This window comes from Populus nigra, chromosome 5, assembly GCF_951802175.1.
Source record: "Populus nigra chromosome 5, ddPopNigr1.1, whole genome shotgun sequence".
NCBI classification, from domain to species: domain Eukaryota; kingdom Viridiplantae; phylum Streptophyta; class Magnoliopsida; order Malpighiales; family Salicaceae; genus Populus; species Populus nigra.
In genome coordinates, this window is record NC_084856.1 from 1243259 (window position 1) to 1252952 (window position 9694).

General features: G+C 30.6%; 1 long non-coding RNA gene and 1 other non-coding gene across 2 annotated transcripts; one reads left to right on the plus strand and one right to left on the minus strand.

Moving 5' to 3' along the window:
- Positions 1 to 5762: 5762 nt before the first annotated feature.
- On the plus strand, positions 5763 to 5869 carry LOC133695494 (small nucleolar RNA Z279/snoR105/snoR108). The gene has a single exon (XR_009842447.1). It is a non-coding gene; the product is annotated as a small nucleolar RNA Z279/snoR105/snoR108 (small nucleolar RNA).
- A 643-nt stretch (positions 5870 to 6512) lies between these two features.
- On the minus strand, positions 6513 to 7882 carry LOC133693208 (uncharacterized). Its single transcript, XR_009842097.1, has 2 exons — positions 7837 to 7882; positions 6513 to 7677 (listed from the first exon to the last, which is right to left on the minus strand). It is a non-coding gene; the product is annotated as an uncharacterized LOC133693208 (long non-coding RNA).
- Between the last annotated feature and the right edge of the window lie 1812 nt (positions 7883 to 9694).

A 9694-nucleotide genomic window follows, 5' to 3' on the forward strand; every position in this document is an offset into this window, starting at 1 on the left:
GTCACAGGTACGTACTCATGCAACGACAGTGCCCGATAGAAATTATACAGACACTGTCATCGTCATTCGACGAGAAATCAATTATCATACAATATATCAAAAGAGATTAACTTCTTTTTTTTACTATTTACTCTCTCACGTAAACATTAGATTGTAGCAATGTTTTCTTTTTTAATTTTCAATATGTTACTCAAACTTTTATTTTATCTGATTTAGCTTTTTTGAATTCAAATTAGTTTTTAATTACATATTTTTTTCAATAATAGAGGTTAAATTAAAAAACATGAGATTAAAGTGAAAAAAATAGTAAAATACTTTGCGAGTTAAATTGAATGCCTCGTGTTTGAAGTTTGTTGTGAAATTTCATTCTCATCTTTTATCTTTTTTAGATAGGTTACCGATACTGTAATTTTTAAAATTTTAATTTTGATATTAAATTTTATTTTTATTATTTTCAATCATTTTATAACTGAAAATGAGAGAGGGGGTCACTAAATTTTAATGTAAAGAGAAAAAAGTTGATGTTGTTGAAGATCCCAACCACCAAAATAATTGATTTTTCTGTCAAATGACTCCATATGACGAGGGGGGTTACAGTTATGTGTTTTTTTTTTATTTGAAAACACCTAAAAAATAAATTTGGAACTGAGAAGATTTTGGGTTTCATGTGGATTTCGGGTCTTGGACCGTTTTTGTGTGTGTGTGTATGTTTTTAGAGGCCACATGTTGGTTTAACAAGGTTTATAAGGTGTTTTCTAGGTTTTTTAGGTAAAAAATAGGTTGAAAATAAGTTTTTAAATTAAAAAAACCTTATCTTTCCTGCCAAACAAATGACCAAATTTAGGGCTTAGCATATGATGCTCTGTCTGTTGACACGGACAACATACTTTTTTTTAAAATGGTTTCATCCACCCAAATAAATTTGAAAAATTAAAAGGCCCACGCGAGGGCATATTTTCACGGCCTGGCTATGAGTGGTCTAATTTGTTGTTTTTTTAAATGATTTTTTAATTAATGCCTTATTTCATATGAATTTTTAAAAATAAATTTTTTGTATATGATTTAATTTTTTTTCCACTTATTTAGCCCTTTTTAGACTGTGATTATTTTTTTTATAACAGTGGGTGTGTTTGATTTTTAAAAAGGTTGATATGATTCATTTGTGAGTTTTTTTTAATGTATATAGATTGAATTTGTTTTTTTAAAAAATTATTTTTTATAAGATTTTTATAGTATTTTTTAATGTTATTTTATTCATGTAATTTGAAAAGTTAGAAGGATTGCGTTTTTTCTCTCAAATTCCTGGTTCCATAGTGTTTTTCTAGTTTTTTTTTGCTTTATATTTTTATCATATTATTAAATTAATCAAAATTTAACTTGGTTATTAAATTCTCTCACTTCTTTAAAAACATAAGCGCTTCTTAAAATTTTTCTTTCCGGTTAAAATTTTTGGAGCTCGGATGTTTTATGAATAATAAATAAATAATATCATTAAGACCTTTTATGAATATTGTACAAGTATATTTTTATAATATTAAAAAACATTTATTTTTTATATTAAATTGTTATTTTTTTTCTTTATTTGTTATTGATATCTTATTTTATAATTATGTTATTGAATTAATTAAGTTTACTAACCTCATCCAACTTAATTACTAGAATCTTGTATTTTTTTTGAAAAATATTTATATTATTTTAATATCTTTTTTACTATATAAAAAAAAGCCGCCTAGTGAAATGCTACAATCCATTTGTGTTGGATTATTTACCCAGGAAGGGTTGACTAGAGAGGCTAGAGGGATTATTATACATTGTAAAAAATTTATTAACATTTAATGTAAATCAATACGTGCGTTCCCACGTAATGTAAATCAATAAAGTCGTAGGTGAACTGTATAATACTTTTGGATACGCCTTGCAACAACGTCACTGACAGTAGTTTTTATTTAAAAAAAATGTTTCTGAAAAAAAATTTTAATTTAATTTATTTTGTATTTTTAGATTTTTTTAAATAATAATTAAAAATATATTAAAAATAACCGTAATAATACCAACTGTAAAAATATGGCCTCGCCAGTAGCATCCTTGTAACTCGTGATGCGTCTAATACAGTGCACTTGCCAGCTTGAACGAGGCTGCAATCTCTGAGACATTTTTTTTATTACCACCTGAATTCGGATAAATTGTACAATTAACATATAAAAATAGTGAATAAACATAATTTTAAAAGTCGCTATTCTGAACATAATATTATAGTTTAAAAACACATGTAATGAACCACGATAATTAATTAATATCACGGTTCTCAACGCGTCATGCGTCATGTTTTTTTTTTTATTATTTTCTTGTTTCTACGACATGCACCCCTTGTTTTGCCATACTCCATACAACTTTGGACTCCATTGCAAGATATTATTACTTGGCTCAGGCCAAAGGCAGTGTGTTGATGAGCAGCCCCACCAGTGGAGGTGGGTCCGCCAAGTTTCCTTCTCGGGAGAAGCCGGGTCGCCTTTCGCCGGGAACTCCTAGTGGACGAGCAGCCCCACCAGTGGATCCCAAGGTTGTGAAGTGAAATAATTGCCAAATCTATCAAGAAAAAATATTAATTTTGGTTGGTGCGGTTTTATATCTTGATTTTTGTTTAAATCTTGATTTTTTTTATATATTTTGTCAAATGAGCGTTCAAGGGAAGAAGCCGAAGAGCAGAGTGTCGAGAATGAGCAAGAGAAGGATGATCATGTTGAGCCCCCATCTAAGAAGGTACCGGAAACAACTGATAAAGAAGAAACAAATGCAGGATAATACCACCCAAGCTACTGTTGATGGTTCCAAGGCTGAGGATGCTGAGAAGCAGTCTTTAGAGGCAAGTTTATCTACTAATTCATATTAAATTATCCCGCTTCTCAAGTGTAATATTTTTTAATCGTGATTGACTAATTCATATTAAATTGTCACGCTTCTCAAGTATAATATTTTTTAATCGTGACTGGAAACAGAGAAATTTAAGTATATATCGTGTTTATAAAACACAACAAGGTAAAAAAAAATATACTATATTATTAAAAAATTAAATGATATTACTATACTAATTTTTTAAAAAATCCCCTGAATTCCAAGACTCCCACTTGGAAGGTTTAATCTTTTCAACCATGTGGTTGTCGACCAGTCAGGATTAAGCATGGATAAAGAAACCAGGTAGAAAATGTAACCTTCGCTTGATACGTTGTGTTCGTGTCGAAAGCACGTCGAGGTTGTGTTTATAATTGTTATAAAAATTATTTTTTTATCTAAAAAAAATAAATTTTCAACATATTAAAATAATAAAAAAACATAAAAAAATAAAAATAAAAAACACCATCAAACCACACAAACAAACAGTTCCGAGAATTCTAGCGTGGATAGGTCCTGAAAAAACAAAAACTAATAACCGATCACGACGGTTTGATGACTCACTGATTCTAGAACTTGTTTGGGATAAGAATAAAAAAAACCCAATATTTTTTTTATCTTAGAAATCGGATCTGTATCAAGTGCCCCAGGTCTCGAAATGTCACATTCTCATATCACATGGTGAGAATGTGAGGACAGAGGGGTGTCCGTTGCTCTGCAGAGCATGGACGCGTGCCTGGCTCTCGGGCAACGGACGGTGGACCACCGCAATAAAAGATATCATGAATATAAGTCAGCCATAAATGTATGCTTTACTTTTCTAAGCAAATTCATTGTTGATAGCAGCTAACTTTACGCTGAAATTACAGGCACACCCGCACCGCAGGGCTTAGAAAATTTATCTTATTGGTTTATAGTGTAGAATATACCTAGAGATGGCTGTAAAAGTAAAACACATTCCAAGATAAAGTTTTTTTAAAAATTAATTTTTTTAATTTTTAATTAATATTTTTTTATTGTTTTTATATTATTTTAATGTGCTAATGTCAAAAATAATTTTTTTAAAAAAATATTATTTTGATATATTTATCAGTGAAAAATATTTTAAAAAATAACCACAATCACATTTATAAACACGCTATTTAATATTAATCCAATGTAAATTTTTATCGAGTTGATTCAATAAAAAAAACCAAATCAACACCGAATTCACGAGATTCTTGCTGTGGAGAGTGTTGATTCAATGTATTAGATTTTTGAAGAAAAAAATTATATAGTATATATTAAATTTAATTTTAAAAATATAAAGATATTTGAAGATTTGGTCACCGAAAATAGAAATTACTGGGAAAATATTGATTCGGATATAGAGGCCAGTCTCTCGGTAGAAGAAGAATGATGATATCTTAATTTTAGAACAAAAGATTTGCAAGTATAACATTCCAGATATCAACAAGTAACGTATTAAAAATGTAAATTATATTAATGTATGTATATTGCTAATTTTTATTCTGTTTATTTATTTTTAAGGATATTATTATTTTTTAAATATTTTAATTCATAAACAAAACTATAAATCTTTAATTTGATCTATGGAGTATATCTTGACTTGGATAGATATAATAAAAAACGAACTTGATTCTATAATTAAATGATTTAAAAAATAGAGTTACATATAAGTTTAGAATTTAGATTTTGAACAGTTAAAAGATTTTAACATCAATTTTTTTTTTAATTTTCAATCCAAATTATTTTTTAGCTAAGAGATTAGGACTCGAGAAAAGAGCCCATTAAATAAATAGGAAACTGGCTAGCCCAGGGAGGACTCTACATTGGATCCAACTTTCTGATCAGGATCAGCAGAAGCAAGGTAATCTCTATTATGTCCACGTATTGCCCGAGAGAGGACATGGTGCGAAAAGCCCATTTACAGTTCTGAAGCCCAAGAAAACTCCATCAATTCATCCATAATAATCTAGTTAATTAGCTATCTCTAATACCGATTTAATCACTATTATGTCCACGAATTGACAGAGAAAAAAGACTCGTAGCTAAATTATAGTTATGATAAATTAATAACCTTGATTAATATATATATATATATATATATATTTTAAACTTTAAATAATAAATTAATTAATTTTCATGATCCTAAATGTATTAACTTATAGAGGTTAATTGTATTTCCAACCTTTTGGCCCTTTGTTTTTTAAGTATGTTAAATTAACACACGCATTTTCAATATTAATCGGATCGGGAGAGTTTGATAAGAACACGAGTTGATATTAAAATGATTGGAAAAAATAAAAATAAAAATTGAAGCTGGGATAACTTTGTACTTTACTAAAATTTATCTGTTTGATATTGTAGTTGGAGTTGCTTTTCAAATTATTTTTTTATACTAAAATATATCAAAATAATATTTTTATTTTTATTTTTTTAAAATCGTTTTTGAAATTAACATATTAAAACGATCTAAACAATACAAAAACATATTAATTTTTTGTATGCTTATGTAAATATTTTTATGCTTATGCAAATATTTTTAATTTTTGAAGACAATAAACACTAATTTTAGATAGATATAATTTCAATAATAAAAAAAAAGATTTGCTGTCCCACCATCTCCACCTCTTAATAAGCATATTTTAAATAAATCAAAAACTTATGCTCAACCAGTTATGTGAAAGACATGTCATTTGCTATAAAGGAAAACCTAGCAGGGTCAAAAAGGGCATCGAGTCAATCACCATCCAGATATGCGAGTGGGGCTTTATCATCCCACATCGACAAGATAGAAAGGGAGGGTCTCAGACCTTGCTATAAATTACAGAAAGTAATCCAATACGAACCATGATCCTTCAGGGTTTAACGGGATATGATGAGTGGTCAATGCTCGCATATAAACATGCGAGATGGGTGTCCAGCCCACTCCCTGGTTACGACAACAGGGCACTCCCATCTTCACCTATCTGATCCCTAACTGAAGGCATCCCTTAAAATCTTCAAAACATTATAAATTTTTGCCTCGGAAATGTTTTTGATTGAAGTTAGGATAAAACTTATTTTGTGTTGGGTATGGTTGCGTTGTTGGATCTAAAAATAAAACAAGCTTGAAAGATATGTGAAGTTCTATGTTTTTCTTGCGATTAGGTTGCCTAGCTCGGGTTCTGGACTGAAGTTTTTGCTTTCTTCTTTCACTTGCTCGACTAGTCATTGCCTTGGTTGTGTTCTATTGAGGTCTGGTTCACTGGGCCGGGCTAGCTGAATTGGGGGCCGAGTTTCATATGACTGTCGATTTCGGCATGGGGTGGGTAAATGTGGGTAGATCCTGTACGAATTACAAGGCAATAACTACTCAAACCTTGAGCCCAAATACTAAACTCGGCTAGCTGCTACAATTATGAAGCAATTAATGGCCCAAAATACTGTATGGGAGTGACAACAACATGCTCCCTTGTTCTTGGTCAACAAAAATCAAAACAATAAAATCCTATTTTACTTCTTTTTTCTTTTTGGAGAATGATCCAACTTAGATTACAAACAGTATAAAGTTCGACGTAGCCTCGTGACAGATTACTTGGCTTCGAAAAACATTTACTAATCTAAGGTGATATTTGAAATTGCGTTTAAAAAGATATTTTATAAAAATTATTTTAATATAATTTCAAATAAAAAATACTTTAGAAAACATCTCTATATATATTTACGAGCACCCTTCCAATGAAACTTTTAAAAGTGAGTCTCTCCAAAGAAAAAGAAAAGGAAAAGAAGCAGCATATGAGAGGATGAGAAGCCGCTTGCAGTTTCCACGGAAGGTACCTCTGCGGGCCTGCGGCAGCTAATATTTTATTTCATTTCTCCTTGCCCTAGCTTTTTGCAAATCCCTTTGGGTTCAAAGAATGCATTCCTAAATTTACATCCCATAAATGATTATTCCTCCTCCTTCCCTCTCAGACACAGCCATCCTGGCTTTATAGGAAATGCTTATGTTAGACTCGGTTCTGAAAACTTTGAGAAATATCCCAGCTCACACGCCTAAGGGAAAAATTCAAAAAAGGAAATGAAAATTGTAAGCATTATAAAAAAATTCAACAAGAAAATAAAAGGAATTAAACAAAAATCCCTTAAATGATAAAATTCCTCCCCTGTTTGATGCAAGGAAAGGAAACCGAGATGACACTATGATCTTTACCGTACCTGATCTTTTCCGATAACAAAAGAATACCTGATTACAGAAAAAGGAGACCAAGATGAAATCATAACCATTCCTTTCAACAAATTCTTTCGTTCCCTGTAAAGCCATGCCTTTCTAGATCTCAGATGACATGGATGGGATTGGCTAGGGACAAAAACGCATAGAAGAGGGACAGTAGGAAGTAATAGAAGATTTTGAAGGAATAAGATAAAGAATCAGTGAAACTAAAAGTGGTTTAAACTAATCTAATCTCCTAGCAGAGAGCTGCAAACCAACTTTGGCTTGATGTCATGTTCCAAACCATGTAGATGTTGGTTGGCTGGCAGGACTTTGCTAGGAGATCAAGCCAGTTTCCTTGGTGGTTCGGTCTTCCTTATAACTTGTTGGTTTGTTAAACACAGAGTCCATCAGGGCAAGGGTTCAAGGCTAGTTAGAGAGAAGGTAATTACCACAGCTTCCTCTCTTAGTTTTTCTCACTGCCTTTCCCATCTCTCCAAAGTCTTCTCTTGCCTTCTCTTTATCCTCTACTATGGATTTTTGTCCCAGCTAATCTCACCCATCAATTATTCACAGAGGACTGCTCTTCCTCTCTGTTTGCAACGATAATTCAGAAATCAGATGTCAGAAATCTCAAATAATTAAAGAACGTAAAATAAACTACATCACAATTCACAGGGAACAATGAATTGCAATAAAAAAAACCTGTCTATAACCCATTAATCATGTAATGAAACTTAAGTAATATGTACCTGACTCCTTCTTCCTTTAATCCATGGAATTCATGTTCCTCTTCGCATATGTTAAACTTGAGTATAATGCTGTATTTTATAAGAGAAATTACAGCAGAGGAGTTTCGGTTAGGGCCGCGTTTACTCAGGCCTCTAGCACGGTTTCTTGGAAATTGCATCGGAATCACTTGTATTCCCACTACTTCAAGCATAACTTGTAGGAAAATGAAAGGAAAATGCTGTGGTGTGAAACGAAAATGAGGTATTTTTCTCTCTCAAAAGAGTAATTAGTAGGATATAATATAACTAATTACTATTCATGCATTGCAAAAATTACTAGAAAAAAATATTAGGTATATATAATATAACATTTATAATTTCTCCAAAACAATAACATGCACGACTGCTCTCCGAATAAGTCTCGTGAAAACCATGTTGGATTTAATTGTAAAGTTAAAGTGGTTTTTATTTTTTTTTGGGTGTTTTCTAGGAGTATATAACTATTAAAGATGTATTTATTTTAATTTTTTTTTAAATTATATATCTTATACTAGTATAAATATATATGTTCAAGTACTATTGTACAAGTCCAGCAAAATAAAATTAAGTTTCCTTCTTACGTACCTTCTCCCCTAGTTATTTTCCAACAAACCAAACTTAAAAAGAAATGGCAATGTTGTTGATTCAAAATCTTCGAACTCAGAAACCACTAGGAAATTGCAGGAATCAAGTAAACTGTAGATATGCCAATCTCGCACGTAAAAATCAAGGGTGAAGCACATTTTGATCGTATAGTCTCCAACTGTTCTACCGCAGCTGCAATTGTTTAAGAAAAAAATTATCAACATCAACTTTAATTTGTTTAATTAGTTTACTCTGATGTGCACCCGCGTACGTACACTATATATTAATTACTCAATTTTTCCTTTTTTATTCTTAAACATAGATTCAAGTTTTAATATAAATATAATTTATTTATTATTTGTATTGCCACGTGATATATGGTTTTCCAACTTATTATATATTAAATTGAGTCTGCGAGTCAAAACTAAAATTCTTTATTAGTAAGAAATGATGTAGAGCTCACAATTTGTAGATTTTTTCTATAAAAATGGTCGCATGTTCGTGGTTTTTGGAAGGGAAGGAGAGATAAAATAAGATGAAATCAGAGAGAGAGAGGGGGAGGGAGGGAGACTAAGCTAATATATTAGCAGCTTTGGAAAAAATCAAAATATTAACATAGGATTGGTTTATTTTCAATTATTAAGCATAATATGTTAACATATATGCTTCTTTTGGAAGACAAAAACTGAAAAGCAATATATAACACGAAATATTTTACACGAATCTTACTTCACTGCCATACAACCAGTCCTCCTCTCAAGCTGTTTCATCTTTTCTTCCCTTAATAAAAAATATATCTGCCCTAATTTTATTAACCCATGCCTATTTTTGTTTTAGACCTATTTTTTTTAATAAAAAGTAGAATTGGTAACGAAAACACACACTGATTTTAAATTCTATATATTTCAAATAATTTTTTTTCTACACACATATAAGAAAGGTTTTGAATCATAACAATATTTATATGTGAAATGTTATCATATATGTATAAATATTTCCTACAAAATTCAGTTTAGAAACCGACTAAAAAGTTGATACAGCCTCATAATGATGGGTGAGAAAATGATGGGGAAACAATAATTAGTGAGGATATGGTGACGGCTTCAATTCCCATGAAAAGACAGCGCGTAACAGCCCACAAAAAATAAAAATTAAATAACATTAAGAAAAGAATTTTTTTAATTGTTGACCGAGTGTTTGTTTTGTTTTGTAATAGTTTTTACAATTATAATTTAAAAAATTAGGTTTAAAAAAA